Here is a 17,925-nt window from a genome sequence, read left to right as displayed (position 1 = left end):
GTGGTCGGGGAGGAAACTCTAATCGTGATAATAACAATGCACCAAAGAACCCTCCTCACCACCAGCAGTGGAAAAGGAAGGAACAAAAGCATGAAGCGGTGCAAGAAGCAAAGCCAGAAAATGCATGTTAAATATGTGGAGAAAAAGGGCACTGGTCACGTACATGTCGTACGCCAAAGCACCTGGTTGAGCTGTATCAAGCCTCCCTGAAGAAGACAGAGAAAAATGCTGAAGCAAATTTTATTTCTGAAGATAATTTAGACTTCATGCATTTGGATGTAGCTGATTATTTTGCACTCCCAGAAGGAGAAACAAGTCATGTGATCGGTAGTGAATCTGTAGAAATATAAATATTTTAATTTTTTATGTTTGTAGTAGATAGTATAGTTATGTAATTGTTGTACATAAATAAAAGTTATGCTTAGATAATAATGTTTACTATCATATTTATTTTGTTTATGTAATTTTGAAGAATATGAATAATTCTCAAATTATGTTTGGATCAAAGACCAATCATGAAGATATTTGTGTAATTGATAGTGGAACAACTCATGCCATATTCAAAGATCAGAAATGCTTTTCTTATTTGTATAAGGAAAAAGCAAATGTTTCTACAATTTCTGATAATATAAGTTTGATTGAAGGCTCCGGAAGAGCTATTGTATTTCTGTCTAAGGGAACAAAACTTATTATAGACAATGCATTATTCTCCTCCAAGTTCCGAAGAAACTTGTTGAGTTTTAGAGATATCCGCCGAAATGGGTATCATGTTGAGACAATAGATGAAATGAATGTGGAATATCTTTGTATTACAAAGAATATTTCTGGCCAGAAATGCATTGTAGAAAAGTTACCAACTTTATCTTCTGGCTTATATTATTTAAAGATTAGTACAGTTGAATCACACTCTATCGTAAACCAGAAGTTTACTGATTCAAATACTTTTGTGCTTTGGCATGGCCGTTTGGGCCATCCTGGATCAATAATGATGAGACGAATTACTGAAAGTTCGAGTGGGCATCCATTAAAGAACCTGAAGATTCTTACAAATAATGAATTTTCTTGTGATGCTTGTTATCAAGGCGAAATGATCACTAGACCATCACCAATGAAGGTTGGCATTGAGTCCCCTACCTTCTTAGAACGTATACATGGGGATATATGTGGACCTATTCACCCACCAAGTGGGTTGTTTAGATATTTTATGGTCCTAATAGATGCATCTTCAAGATGGTCTCATGTGTGCCTATTATTATCTCGCAACCTGGCGTTTGAAAAGTTATTAGCCCAAATAATTCGATTAAGGGCACAATTCCCAGATTATCCTATAAAGGCTATTCGCCTTGATAATGCTGGAGAATTCTCATCTCAAGCTTTTGATGATTACTGTCTATCAGTTGGGATAAAAGTTGAACATCCGGTAGCTTATGTTCATACTCAAAATGGCCTTGCAGAGTCATTTATTAAACGACTGCAATTGATAGCAAGACCACTACTTATGAAAATAAAATTGCCCACTACTGTTTGGGGCCATGCTATCTTGCACGCAGCATCACTTATCCGTCTCAGACCAACACATTATAATAAATATTCTCCGTCACAATTAGTTTTTGGTCATGAACCAAATATTTCCCATCTATAAATTTTTGGATGTGCTGTATATGTGCCAGTAGCACCACCACAGCGCAGTAAGATGGGCCCCTAAAGAAGGTTAGGAATATATATTGGATTTGAATCACCCTCTATTATTCGCTATCTTGAACCATTGACGGGAGATTTATTTACTGCTCGATTTGCAGATTGTCGATTTTATGAAACAAATTTCCCACAATTAGGGGGAGAGAAAAAGGAAATCAAAAGAGAAATTATGTAGAAAGTTTCATTATTATCTCACTTTGATCCACGTACCCCTATATGTAATCAGGAGGTCCAGAAGATCATCCATTTACAGAATATAGCAAATCAAATACCAGACGCATTTACTGATTTGAAAAGGATAACTAAGTCACATATCCCTGCAAAGAATGTGCCTATCCGAATTGATATCCCAGCAGGACCATCTATTAGCATGAGAGCTAGTGAACCTAAAGCATGCCTGAAGCGTGATAGGCCTATGGGTTCTAAGGATCGAAATCCTAGAAAAAGAAAATCGACAAATGATCAAAATGATATTATGAAGGGATCTCCTAAAGAGACCCAAGATCTGATTAGTTATGAGATTCCTGAAGAAATCAATAAACCTAAGGCTCAAGTGAGCGAGGAACTTTTAATAAGTTCTACTGGTAATGGGATTAATTTAAATCGATCTGAAATAGTGGTGGATAATATTTTTGCATATAATGTTGCACTTAACATTATGCAAGATAGTGAGGATTTTGAATCCCGATCTGTCGAAGAATGTCAACAAAGATCTGATTGGCCAAAATGGCAAGGGGCAATTCAATCAGAATTGAACACACTTGCTAAAAGAGAGGTCTTTGGACCAGTAGTCCAAACACCTGCTAGTATAAAACCAGTTGGTCATAAATGGGTTTTTGTGCGAAAAAGGAATGAGCAAAATGAATTTAAAAGATACAAAGCTCGCCTTGTCGGACAAGGATTCTCACAACGACCTGGAGTCGATTATGAAGAAACATATTCACCCGTTATGGATGCCATAACATTTCGATATCTCATCAGTTTAGCCTTACGTGAAAGGCTTGAAATACATATGATGGATGTGGTTACAGCTTATCTGTACGGGTCACTTAATAATGAGATTTACATGAAAATTCCTGAAGGATTTAAAATGCCTGAAGCATATTCAAAATCTCGGGAAATGTACTCAATCAGATTACAAAGATCTTTGTACGGTTTAAAACAATCTGAGCGCATGTGGTATAATCGCATCAGTGAATATTTGTTGAAAGAGGGTTACATAAATGATGTTATTTGTCCATGTATTTTTATAAAGAAAATGACATTAGAATTTGTTATACTTCTGTTTATGTTGATGACATAAATCTTGTTGGAACTCCAGAAGAGCTCCAAAAGGCAATTGAATATCTTAAGAAAGAATTTAAGATGAAAGATCTTGGAAAGACAAAGCTTTGTCTTGGACTGCAAATTAAATATTTAGCAAATGGGATCTTTATGCATCAATCTGCCTATACAGAAAGGGTCTTAAAACGCTTTTACATGGACAAAGCGCACCCATTGAGTACACCAATGGTTGTTCGATCACTTGAAGTGAATAAGGACTCATTCCGACCTCCAGAAGAGGATGAGGAACTCCTGGGTCCTGAAACACCCTATCTCAGTGCAATTGGTGCACTTATGTATCTTGCTAATGCTACAAGGCCTGACATAGCATTTTCTGTTAATTTACTAGCAAGATATAGCTCTTCTCCTACACGGATACATTGGAACGGGATTAAGCATATATTACGATATTTAAAGGGAACTCTTGATATGGGTTTGTTTTATGCTAACAAAGATAGTGCAGATCTTGTTGGTTATGCAGAAGCAGGTTATTTATCTGATCCCCATAAAGCTCGATCTCAAAACGGGTACGTGTTTACATGTGGAGGTACTGTCATATCATGGCGCTCCACAAAGCAGTCAATTGTTGCTACTTCTTCAAATCATGCTGAGATAATAGCTATTCATGAAGCAAGCAGGGAATGCATATGGTTGAGATCAATGATTCATTTTATTCAAGAAAAATGTGGTTTGGAGTGTGATAAAAGATCCACAATTTTATACGAAGACAATGTTGCATGCATAACCCAATTGAAGGGAGGATTTATAAAAGGAGATAGAACGAAGCACATTACACCAAAATTATTCTACACACACGATCTTCAGAAAAATGGTGACATTGATGTGCAGCAAATCCGTTCAAGTGACAATCCGGCAGATTTATTCACTAAATCTTTGCCAAGTTCAACTTTTGAGAAGATGGTATACAAGATTGGAATGCGGAGACTCGAATATTTGAAACAAGGTTTTCATCAAGGGGAGTAAAATACGCGATGTACTCTTTTTTTTTCCTTACTAAGGTTTTTTTCCCACAGGGTTTTCCTTATAAGGTTTTTAATGAGGCATCTAGAAATGCGTATTACTAAATATGTGTACTCTTTTTCCTTCACTAGGATTTTTCCCACTGGGTTTTTCCTAGTAAGGTTTTAACGAGGCACAATACCTTTTAATGAACATCCAAGGGGGAGTGTTCTGAAAATAATTATATTGTGAATGTTCATTTATTACTCCGCTATAGATAATCTTCCTGAAGAAGATTATCCATTTAGTACTCTGTTGAAGTTTATCTACAAGCAGCTGATGCAAGCAGGTTGCAAGCAGCTCAATGAAATAATTTGCAGCAGCTTCTTATTAAACACGCAGGTTGCAAGCAACTCATGCAGACAGCTTACAAGCAGCTAAAGAAAAGCCTTGCAGCTGCTTCCTGAAAAGCCTCGCAGCTGCTTCCTTTCTTCTATAAATAGAGGAGTTTTCAGTTCATTATGTACATGAATTTGAAGTTAAATAATATATCAGTTTCTCTCTATACTTGTCTTTACTTTACAGTCTTTATTTTATAACAAAATATACCAAAACAAACCCTTGTACACATATTCTAGAAGATTAAAGTAAATCCTAAACCTAAACAAAGAAGAAACACAACGTAAGAGACACATTATAAGCATATGTAACATTGATAATAAAAGAATTCTAAACCTAAAAGAAAGCCATGAAGTAAAGAATCCAAACAAAGAAAACTGTAAAGAATGCGGCAGTAAGCGATCCTAATTCTAAACCAAGAAAACCCTAAATAACGGTAATACACAATAATTTTGGGTTTTTCCCAAAAACAAAAAAAAATTATTAGTGATTGTAATTACTATTATATCCAACATAGAATTCACTTATTAAGGGTAAAAATGTGAACGACATTTCGATAGGGACTTCGTGCTTTTAATAAAATTTTTATAAAATTCATAAAAATTTGTTCTATTATAAAAGTAATAAAGGAAAAATATACAACTTCTTAATAAAATTTTCTCTTTAAAGATTGATACTATAAATATACAAGACGAAGACTCCCAAGTCCTTTCCTATCACGATCCGAAATTTTCCACCGACGGGACCGTGATGGCGCCTAACATTTCACTTGCCAGGCAAGCCAACGTTAGAGAATCATTAAACCAATTCCTTATTTTCATTCATTAAGTGACAATAATTAACTAAAATGAAATATAATAAGTGCGAAATATCATAAAAACTGTATTAATTACTACCACCCGGATCTGGAGTCACAATTCACAAGCATTTTAGAATTTATTACAAGTAATAGTCTGAAAGTAATACAACTGTCTGAATGAAAGAAAACAGTAGGACATAAAAGATAGACGGGGACTTCAAGGTCTATGAACGCCGACAGATCTACCTTGAGTCTCCGGATAGCGGACCAATAGCAAGATCTCGATCAACCCGAGCCGGTATCAAAATCTGCACAGAAAGTGCAGAGTGCAGTATCAATACAACTAACCCCATGTTCTGGTAAGTGTCGAGCCTAACCTCGAGGAAATAGTGACGAGGCTAAGGCAAGGCACCTACAAATCAACCTGTACAATTTAACAGTGTATATACAAATAACAGAAATGAAGAACTAAACAGGAAATGTCGGGAGGGGAACATACTGAGGGGAATACAAGATAAAGAACTACAACAAAATGATCACCGGAGAAGTCAATATACCATGAATCAACAGGAATAGTGAATACAGTAAGGAAAAATATACGACATCATCCTTCGTGCTTTTACTCTCAATCTCACCATAAGATTAATAGAAACGGCACGGCATCACCCTTCGTGCTTACTCTCGTATCATGGCACGGCATCACCCTTCGTGCATGTACACTCACAATATGGCACGGCATCACCCTTCGTGCATTAACTCTCACAATATAGCACGACATCACCCTTCGTGCATTAACACTCACAATATGGCACGACATCACCCTTCGTGCATTAACACTCACAATATGGCACGGCATTACCCTTCGTGCATTAACACTCTCCCTTACCATAATGCAATGCATAAATAACAACAGGGAGATAGAATAATAAGTACAAACCTTACTTCAATATTTGGATCCATAATATCAATCTCAACTTTGAAATAAAAAAAATAATTATCACCAGAAAATCCGTAAACATGATAAGAATGATAAATTGAACAACACTAGTCTAACACGTAGCAATTTGGCATAGGAATGAGACAATATAAGAAAAACAGACAAACATAGAAAAACAGATAAATTGGCGACGCATAAGTACTCGTCACCTCACATATACGCCGCTCACATGAATTTCACTTAGCAAATAATCTAAGGTTCCTAATTCCATCAAGTCAGGGTTAGACACAATACTTACCTCGCTCCGAAGGCCACTTAATTCGCAATCACAACTTTTCCTTTGGAATTCACCTCCAAAATACTCGTATCTATTCAAAAACGACTCAATAATATCAAATATTACTAAAGGAATCAATTACATTGCATAAATTTAGATTTCCTAAATTTTTCTCCAAAAAGTCGAAAATCTACCCCGGGCCCGCTTGGTCAAAACTCGAGGTTCGGACCAAAATCCATTCACCCATTCACCCCCGAGCCCGAGTATATAATTGGTTGTGGAATCCGACCTCAAATTAAGGTTTAAATCCCCAAATTCCCGAAATCCCTAGTTTCTACCATAACCCCTAATTCTACCATAAAAACTCTAGATTTTAGGTTGAAAATTCAAGAAATGTAATGTGTAATTGAAAGAAAATGGTTAAGAATCACTTACCAATATTTTGGGAAACAAAATGACTCTTGGAAATCTCCTCTACCCATTTGGTTCTTGAAAAATGTTGAAGAAATGGCTCAAACCCGTGGTTGGAGTCTGTTTTAAGTCACTGGACAAGCCTTCATCGCGTTCGCGAGAGGCCTGTCGCGATTGCGATGCACAACGTCCTAAGGCCTTTGCGTTCTCGAGTCTTTCTACGCGTTTGCGTAAGGCAACTCCGCCCAAGCCTTCGCATTCGCGACCCAGTGGATGCATTTACGTAGAAGAACATGACCCCCTCCCCCAAGTCCCTTGAACTATCGCGTTCGCGTGAGACAGATCGCGTTCGCGAAGGGTACCACCCCCAACGTTTGCATTCGCAACCAGCCCTTCGCGATCGCGAAGAAGAAATTTCCCCTGCCCCCATTTTACCTTTCGCTTCACGACACTACCTACGTGAACACGAAGAAGGGCATACCAGAACAGCTGCTGCAGCAAAAATCTCAGATTTTCTAAGTGCAAATCACCCCTAGCCTATCCGAACCTCACCCGAGCCCTCAGGCTCCAAACCAAATATGCACACAAGTCTAAAAACATCATATGAACTTGCTCGCGCGATCAAATCGCCAAAATAACACCTAGAACTACGAATTTAGCACCAAATCAAATGAAATTCTCAAGAACACTTTAAAATCCATATCTTCTCAACTGGACGTCCGAATCACGTCAAATCAACTCCGTTTCTCACCAAATTTCACATACAAGTCTTAAATAAAATAATGAAACTCTACCAGGCTCCGGAACCAAAATACGGACCCGATACTAACAACGCCAAACATCAATCAATTCTTAAAAACAATTAATTTTCAAACTTATAATTTTCATCAAAAATTCATAACTTGAGTTAGGGACCTCCGAATTCAATTTCGGGCATACGCCCAGGTCCCATAATTTGATACGGACCTATCGAGACCATCAAAATATGGATCCGGGTCCGTTTACCAAAAATGTTGACCGAAGTCAACTAAAATCAACTTTTAAGGTAAAAATTCTTATTTTCATTAGTTTTCAACATAAAAGCTTTTCGGAAACCTGCCCGGACTGTGCACGTAAATCAAGGAGGGTAAAAATGAGATTTTTAAGGCTTAAGAGCATAGATTTGAGTTCTAAAACATAAGATGACCTTTTGGGTCATCACAATCTCCACCTCTAAAATAACCGTTCATCCTCGAACGGACATAGAAAAGTACCTGAGCTGGCGAAAAGGTGGGGATATCTACTCCGCATATAGGACTCGGACTCCCAAGTAGCTGCCTCAATAGGCTGACCTCTCAACTGTACTCGAACTGAAGGGTAACTCTTTGACCTCAACAGACGAACCTGCCGGTCTAGAATGGCCACCGGCTCCTCCTCGTAAGTCAAATCCTTGTCCAATTGGATAGAGATGAAATCTAACACGTGGTACGGGTCACCATGATATTTCCATAGCATAGACACATGGGATATCGGATGAACTGAGGATAACCCTGGACGTAACGCAAGTCTATAAGCTACTTCCCCCGCTTTCTCGAGGATCTCAAATGGCCCGATATACCTAGGGCTCAACTTGTCCTTCTTCTCAAATCTCATAACACCCTTTATGGACGATACCCAAAGCAATATTCTTTCTCCAACCATGAATGCAACATCACGAGCTTTACGGTAGGCATAACTCTTTTGCCTGGACTGAGCCGTACGAAGTCGATCCTGTATAATCTTGACCTTGTCCAAGGCCTCCTGAACTAAATCTGTACCCAATAACCGAGCCTCCCCCGTCCCAAACCATACAACTGGCGACCTACACCGTCTACCATATAATGCCTCATAGGGAGCCATCTGAATGCTTGACTGGTAGCTGTTATTGTAGGCAAACTCCGCTAACGGCAAAAACTGATCCCAAGAACCTCCGAAGTCAATAACATATGCGCGGAGCATATCCTCCAAGATCTGAATAGTACGCTCGGACTACTCATCCGTCTGAGGATGAAATGTTGTTCTCAACTCAACCCGCGTACCCAACTTACACTGAACTGCCCTCCAAAAGTGCGAGGTAAACTGCATACCTCGATTAGAAATGATAGACACGGGCACTCCATGAAGACGGACGATCTCACGAATGTAAATCTCTGCCAACAGCTCTGAGGAATAGGTAACTTCTACAGGAACAAAATGCACTGACCTAAGTAAACCACCAGGTCTCTGATGCTCACACTTTACCTGCTGGCAATTTAGGCACCGAGCTATATATGCAACTATGTCCTTCTTCATTCACCTCCACCAATAATGCTGCCTCAAGTCCTGATACATCTTGGAGGCGCCCAGATGAATAGAATACCGGGAACTATGGGACTCCTCAAGGATCAAATCACGAAGTCCATCCACATTAGGCACACAAATACGACCCTGTATCCTCAAAACTCCGTCATCTCCAACAATAACCTACTTGGCACCACCGTGCCGCACTGTGTCTCTAAGGACTAGTAAATGATGATCGTCATCCTGCCGATCTCTGATGTGCTCAAACAAAGAAGACCGAGCAACTGTACAAGCTAGAACACGGCTGGGCTCAGAAATATTTAACCTTATGAACTGGTTGGCCAAGGCCTGAACATCCAATGCAAGCGGTCTCTCACCAACTGGAATATATGCAAGGCTACCCATACTGACTGACTTTCTACTCAAAGCGTCAGCCACCACATTGGCCTTTTCAGGATGATACAATATGGTGACATCATAGTCTTTCAATAGCTCCAGCCACCTCCTCTGCCTCAAATTGAGTTTCTTCTTCTTGAACAAATACTGCAAGCTCCAATGATCAGTGAATACCTCACATGGCACGCCGTAAAGGTAGTGCCTCCAAATTTTCAGTGCGTGAACAATGGCTGCCAGCTCTAGATCATGAACAGGGTAATTCTTCTCGTGAACCTTCAACTGCCGTGAAGCATATGCAATAACCTTACCACCCTGCATCAATACCGTACCCAGACCAATACGAGATGCGTCATAATATACGGTATAAGATCCTGAACCTGTGGGTAACATCAATACTGGTGCCGTGGTCAAGGCAGTCTTGAGCTTCTGAAAGCTCGCTTCACACTCGTCTGACCACCTGAACGGGGCACCCTTCTAGGTCAATCTGCTCAACGGGGCTGCTATGGATGAAACCCCCTCCACAAATCGACGGTAATAGCCCGCCAAACCCAGGAAATTACGGATCTCTGTAGCTGATGTGGGTCTAGGCCAGTCCTGGACTGCCTCAATCTTCTTAGAATCCACCTGAATACCCATTGCTGATATAACGTGACCCAAGAAAGCAACTGAACTCAACCAAAACTCGCATTTTGAGAACTTAGCATATAACTGGCTATTTTTCAGAGTCTGAAGAATGATCCGAATATGCTGTTCATGCTTCTCTCGACTGTGGGAGTAGATCAAGATATCATCAATAAACACAACCACAAAGGAATCCAAGTAGGGTTTGAACACCCGGTTTATCAAATCCATGAATGTTGTTAGGGCATTTGTCAGCCCAAATGACATCATTAGAAACTCATAATGTCCATACCGAGTCCGAAAAGCTGTCTTAGGAATATCGGATGCCCTAATCCTCAACTGATGGTAGCCAGATCTCAAATCAATCTTTGAAAACACCTTGGCACCCTGAAATTGATCAAATAAATCATCAATCATCGGCAATGGATATTTGTTCTTGATGGTGACTCTATTCAACTCCCGATAATCTATACACATCCTCATCGATCCATCTTTCTTCTTCACAAACAACACAGGTGCACCCCAGGGCGAGACACTAGGTCTAATGAAGCCCTTATCAAGCAAATCTTGCAACTGCTCCTTCAATTCTTTCAACTCTGGCGGGGCCATGTGATATGGCGGAATGGAAATAGGCTGAGTGCCCGGAGCCAAATCAATGCAGAAATAAATATCCTTGTCGGGTGGCATCCCCGGCAGGTCTGCAGGAAACACCTCTGGAAACTCACGAACAACCGACACCGAATGTATGGAAGGAACCTCCGCACTAGAATCACGGACATAAGCCAAATAAGAGATACCCCTTCTCGACTATATGTTGAGCCTTCACATAAGAGATAACCATGTTGGCAGAATGGCCAAGATTCCCTCTCCACTCTAATCGAGGCAACCCCTGCAAGGCTAAGGTCACTGTCTTGGCGTGATAATCTAATATAGAATGATAAGGTGACAGGCAATCCATACCTAGTATGACATCAAAATCAACCATGTCAAGAAGTAGAAGGTCTACACGAGTCTCAAGACTCCCAATGGTGACCACACACAAACGATAAACACGATCTACAATAATAGCATCTCCCACTGGTGTGGACACATACACAGGAGCATTCAAAGAATCACGGGGCACAACCAAATAAGAAGCAAAATAGGATGACACATAGGAGTAAGTAGACCCCGGATCAAATAGAACTGAAGCATCTCTACTGCAAACGGAAACAGTACCTGTGATAACAGCGTCAGATGACTCAGCCTCAGGCCTGGCTGGGAAAGCATAACACCGGGACTGGGCCCCACCACCCTGAACTACGTCCCTGGGACGGCCTCTAGTTGGTTGGTCTCCACCTCTAACGGCCTGACCTCTACCTCTAACTATCTGGCCCCTACCTCTGGCTGCCTGACCCCTGCCTCTAGCTGGCTGAGCAGGTGGTGCAGCAACTGGTGCCGGAACCATGGAACGAGAACTCTGATGCTGTGAGCTGCCCGTTGCCCGAGGGAAAAATCTAGCAATGTGCCTCAGATCACCACAAGTATAACATAACCTCGGCTGCTGTGACTGCTGACCCTAAAACTGACCCTGTCGACCTGAATAACCACCCTGATAACCCTGGAGCGGAGGTGCACTAATAGGAGTTTGTGGTGCACTGTAGGCTAGCTAGTCGAAATAATGCATTTGAGGGCCACGACCACCTGAGGCACCGTGGGATGCCTGGAGCGCTGAATGAAATGGCCTAGGAGGATGGCCTCTACCAAAAGTACTCCTGCCTCTAGGTGAGGCACCGCTGAACTCACCGAAATGACGAGGTCTCTTGTTAGACCCCTGACCTCCCTGAGTAAGAACCATCTTGACTCGTCTGGCAATATTAGCAGCCGCCTGAAAAAAAATCTCACTCCTAGTCTCCTTAGCTATCTGCAATCTGATAGGCTGAGCAAGTCCATCAATAAACCTCCTCACCCTCTCTCTCTCTGTGGGAAGCAGAAGTATGGCATGAGGAGCTAAATCCACAAAACGGGTCTCATACTGAGTAACAGTCATACTGCCCCGCTGGAGACCCTTAAATTGACGGCGACGCTCCTCCCTTAATGTGATAGGCAGAAACTTCTCTATGAAGAGCTGAGAGAACTGGTCCCAAGTAAGAGCAGGCGACCCCGCTGGTCTGGTCAATAAGTAATCTCTCCACTATTTCTTGGCTGAACCAGTCATCTGAAATGCAGCAAAATTGACCCCATTGGTCTCCACTATACCCATGTTCCGTAAAACCTCGTAACAGCTATCAAGATACTCCTGGGGATCCTATGAAGGAGCACCACTGAAGTGGACATGAAAGAGCTTGGTAAACCTGTCCAATCTCCACAAAGCCTCAGAAGATATTGTTGTCCCATCTCCGATCTGTGCCGCAATAACCGGCTGAACTAATCCGACTAGCTGAGCTGCTGGAGCCTGATACTGGGGAGCTATCTGCTCTGGAGCAGGAGTGGTAGGAGTCTGGGCTCCTACTCCAGCTTGAGAGACTGCCGGTGCCATGGGAAATGCACCAGTCTGGGCCACACTCTCCATAAGGCCCACCAAATGGACCAAAGCGTCTTGAAGTACTAGGGTAGCAATGAACCCCTCTGGAACCTGAGCTGGTACGACAGGATCAGTCTGGGCTGGAACCTCCTCGTCAAGCTCTATTTGAGGCTCCACTGCTGGGGCTGCTACTCGGGCCCTAGGCTGAGCCCTGTCCCTGCCTCAGCCTCTGGCACAACCTTGGCCTCGACCTCTGCCCTGCGTAGGAGCTGTCACTGGAGGCTCTGGCTGCTGCTCAGCTGAGGAAGCGGTACGTGTTCTCTCCATCTGCTAGAGAATAAGAGTAGAAGAGTTCAATCGGTATTGAGAAAGCAAAATTGCACGACAGAGAAGAAAAGAAGTGAAACTTGTTCCTAAATTTCATAGCCTCTGGAAGATAAGCACAGATGTCTCCGTACTGATCCTCCAGACTCTACTAAGGTTGCTCGCGAAGTGTGAGAACTATGTAACCTAGTGCTATGATACCAACTATCACGACCCGAAATTTTCCACCGACGGGATCGTGATGGCGCCTAACATTTCACTTGCCAGGCAAGCCAACGCTAGAGAATCATTAAAATAATTCCTTATTTTCATTCATTAAGTAACAATAATTAACTAAAATAAAATATAATAAGTGCGAAATATCATAAAAACTGTATTAATTACTACCACCCGGATCTGGAGTCACAATTCACGAGTATTTTAGAATTTACTACAAGTAATAGTCTGAAAGAAATACAACTGTCTGAATGAAAGAAAATAGTAGGACATAAAAGATAGATAGGGACTTCAAGGTTTGTGAACACCGACAGATCTACCTTGAGTCTCCGGATAGCGGACCAATAGCAAGATCTCGATCAACCCGAGCAGGTATCAAAATCTGCACAGAAAGTGCAAAGTACAGTATCAGTACAACCGACCCCATGTACTGGTAAGTGTCGAGCCTAACCTCGACGAAGTAGTGACGAGGCTAAGGCAAGGCACCTACAAATCAACATGTACAATTTAACACTGTATATACAAATAACAGAAATGAAGAACTAAATAGGAAATGTCAGGAGGGGAACATACTGAGGGGAATACAAGATAAAGAGTTACAACAGAATGATCACCGGAGCAGTCAATATACCATGAATCAACAGGAATAGTGAATACAATAAGGAAAAATGCACGGCATCACCCTTCGTGCTTTTACTCTCAATCTCACCATAAGATTAATAGAAACGGCACGGCATCACCCTTCGTACTTTTACTCTCATATCATGGCACGGCATCACCCTTCATGCATTTACACTCACAATATGGCACGACATCACCCTTCGTGCATTAACACTCACAATATGGCACGGCATCACACTTCGTGCATTAACACTCACAATATGGCACGACATCACCCTTCGTGCATTAACATTCTCCCTTACTATAATGCAATGCATAAATAACAACAGGGAGATAGAATAATAAGTACAAACCTTACTTCAATATTTGGATCCATAATATCAATCTCAACTTTGAAATAAAAACTCAATTATCACCAGAAAATCTGTAAACATGATAAGAACGATAAATTGAACAACACTAGTATAACACGTATCAATTTGGCATAGGAATGAGACAATATAAGAAAAACAGAGAAACATGGAAAAACAGATAAATTGGCCGCGCATAAGTACTCGTCACCTCACATATACGCCGCTCACATGAATTTCACTTAGCAAATAATCTAAGGTTCCTAATTTCCTCAATTCAGGGTTAGACACAACACATACCTTGCTCCGAAGGCCACTTAATTCTCAATCATAGCTTTTCCTTTGGAATTCACCTCCAAACCACTCGTATCTATTCAAAAATGACTCAATAATATCAAATATTACTAAAGGAATCAATTACATTGCATAAATTTAGATTTCCTAAATTTTTCTCCAAAAAGTCAAAAATCGACCCCGGGCCTGCTTCGTCAAAACCCGAGGTTCAGACCAAAATCCATTCACCCATTCACCCCCGAGCCCGAATATATAATTGGTTGTAGAATCTGACCTCAAATTGAGGTCTAAATCCCCAAATTCCCGAAATCCCTAGTTTCTACCCTAACCCCTAATTCTACCATGAAAACTCTAGATTTTAGGTTGAAAATACAAGAAATGTAATGGGTAATTGAAAAAAATTGGTTTAGAATCACTTACCAATAATTTGGGGAAGAAAATGACTCTTGAAAATCGCCTCTACCCGTTTGGTTCTTGAAAAATGTTGAAGAAATGGCTCAAACCCGTGTTTGGAGTCTGTTTTAAGTCATTGGACATGCCTTCATCGCGTTCGCGAGAGGCCTGTCGCGATCGCGATGCACAGTGGCCTAAGGCCTTCGTGTTCGCGTAAGGCAACTCCCCCAAGCCTTCGCGTTCATGACCCAGTGGACACGTTTGCGTAGAAAAACATGTCCCCCCCCTTCCCCTAGGTCCCTTAACCTATCGCGTTCGCGGGAGACTGGTCGCGTTCGCGAAGGGTACCATCCCCAATGCTTCGCGACCAGTCCTTCGTGTTCGCGAAGAAGAAATTTTTCCTGCCCCCATTTTACCTTTCGCGTTCGCGACACTACCTACGCGAACGCGAAGAAGGGCATACCAGAACAGCTGCTGCAGCAAAAATCTCAGATTTTCTAAGTGCAAATCACCCTGAAGCCTATCCGAAACCCACCCGAGCCCTCGGGGCTCCTAACCAAACATGCACACAAGTCTAAAAATGTCATACGGTCTTGCTCGCGTGATCAAATCGCCAAAATAACACCTAGAACTACGAATTTAGCACCAAATCAAATGAAATTCTCAAGAACACTTTAAAATCCATATCTTCTCAACTGGGCGTCCGAATCACGTCAAATCAACTCCGTTTTCTCACCAAATTTCACAGACAAATCTTAAATATCATAATGAAACTGTACCGGACTCCGGAACCAAAATACGGACCCGATACTAACAATGCCAAACATCAATCAATTCTTAAAAATAATTAATTTTCAAACTTTTAATTTTCATCAAAAATTTATAACTTGAGCTAGGGACCTCTGAATTCAATTCCGGGCATATGCCCAGGTCCCATAATTCGATACGGACATAGCGGGACCATCAAAATACGGATCCGGGCCCGTTTATCAAAAATATTGACCGAAATCAACTAAAATCAACTTTTAAGGCAAAAATTCTTATTTTCATTAGTTTTCAACATAAAAGCTTTCCGGAAACATGCCCGGACTACACACGCAAATCGAGGAGGATAAAAATGAGATTTTTAAGGCTTAAGAGCGCAGATTCAAGTTCTAAAACGTGAGATGACCTTTTGGGTCATCACATTTCCGCAGAATGAATTAGTTTTCGTTTAAAATAAGTAAATTTAAATGTGGAATTCATCTATCTTCCCTCTAAGAGAGAACCCAATCCAGAAAAAGTATGAAGCACCAGCTTTTAACATGGGTAGAAGAAGAAAATATTACAGACTACAAAAGATAATATAAACATTATTTTGTAACTCACCTTAGTTTCTAGGGCAAAATTCAGGGCGGACAACTACATTCTTCACATCGACCCAATACAATCATTTCAAATTTTCTTCTATAATATTACCTTCAAAATAGCATCACAATTCAAGAAGAAAGAAGAATTACCGAATATAATAATGAGTTAAAACTAATGAATTACTAAAATCAAAGTATGAAGAGTTTTTATAGAATAAAAGAGGTAAATTATTCTAACATCTAGAAATAAATACAAAATTAGTTCATGAATTTAATTGCTGAAGAATGAAATCAAAAGATTACCAAAGATACGAAAATTTTCTGCCCCAATCATCAGCGAGAAACCTGAAAGAAACACAGATAATTATCTCGACTCAAATGCAAAATTAATTCACGAATTAAATTGTTGAAAAAAAATCATAAATAAATTGTTGAAAATAATATTGAAAGATTACCCCATATAGGAAGATCTTCTGCCAACCATTAGCAAGAAACTTGAAGCTGGGGAAAGCACTGACCGTAATTCAAATTTCTACTGAAATAAACTTTGTAGTATTAGCATTGAAGGACCTAAAAACTTCTAAAACCTGGATCCACAAAAATTAAGTGGGAAAAAGAAGAAGAAAGCACAAGTGTCATGCAATACCAAATTCAAAATATAAAAGAGAAATCAAAAACCAAAATTAGCAATGATATTGTATACGGTTAAAACCGATCCTCGGTCGTGAAGATCGATCGAGGACGGCATTTCAATCGAGGGGTACCTTCATGGAGGCCCCGAGCGAATTCCGAGATAGGGGCGTCGAGCCCGGGCGTTCGAATCGACCAAGGTAACATCGGTCGATACAGGTCCCGAACATCGATGTCCAAAAGTGATCACCTAGCTCGAAATCAAGGCCAAGGTTCCGATCCGGTACCGAGCTCGAGTCGGTATCGAGCTCACAGACAAAAGCTGTTATAACCGCACCAAAGGAAAGAATCTCTGCGGGAATTAAGGAGGAGACATACCATCATGGGTCCTCCACTAGTAATTTTTTATTCTATCATGTTGCTATAGATAAAGTAGCAATCCTTGGCTATAAAGGCCAGGAGAGTTTGTAATAGAACACACTTTTCACTAGGGATTAAGAATTCATTGTGTTTATCTTTCTAAAGCTCATATAGTGTCTTTGTTCATCATCTTCTATTTTTGCACCATAAATACGTACATTGTTATTTTCATATCAGAGGAATCTACTTGCCCTTAGAACCATACATAAATTCAACTTTATCCGATTTTTCGGGTAAATAGTTTGGCGCCCACCATGGGGCTAAGGATAACAAGTGATTATTTGATACAAATATACAGCACATTCCAGCTTACAACTTCATGTCAGCAATGGCTCTGCCAATCGACCTCGAAGCCGGCCTTCAGGATGAAACCAACAACTTGGTGCCCATGGCCGAATGGCTACCCAACAACGTCAACGAGGCTCAAATCGAGGAACCTGAAATTCGAGCCGAAGTACCAGTAGATATCAATTCACGAATAGCTCTAGAAGCGAATCAACGTTCCGAGCAGGAAAGAAGTGTTCAGGGTGGTGCTCGACCCATAGCCCGAGACACCCACAGAACGGGGGAGATCGGGGTCAGCTTGCGCATGATTTTCAAAATGCTACAAGCCCAACAAGTAGCGATAGCTCAGTTGCAGAGCCAAACTCATATGCGGAGTAATCCAAACTCCAATCCGCTTCTTTGAGAAGTAACCCCCAGAACG

At 40.9% G+C, this 17,925-nt stretch overlaps 1 long non-coding RNA gene across 1 annotated transcript; it reads right to left on the bottom strand.

Moving 5' to 3' along the window:
* Positions 1-16,188: 16,188 nt before the first annotated feature.
* On the bottom strand, positions 16,189-16,698 carry LOC138895191 (uncharacterized). The gene is made up of 3 exons (XR_011409414.1): positions 16,625-16,698; positions 16,473-16,514; positions 16,189-16,278 (listed from the first exon to the last, which is right to left on the bottom strand). It is a non-coding gene; the product is annotated as an uncharacterized lncRNA (long non-coding RNA).
* Positions 16,699-17,925: the final 1,227 nt, after the last annotated feature.

The sequence above is a fragment of the Nicotiana tomentosiformis genome, chromosome 7 (assembly GCF_000390325.3).
Source record: "Nicotiana tomentosiformis chromosome 7, ASM39032v3, whole genome shotgun sequence".
NCBI classification, from domain to species: Eukaryota; Viridiplantae; Streptophyta; class Magnoliopsida; order Solanales; family Solanaceae; genus Nicotiana; species Nicotiana tomentosiformis.
The sequence above is the reverse complement of the archived record's forward strand: the minus strand, read 5'-3'. Positions and strand labels throughout refer to the sequence as shown.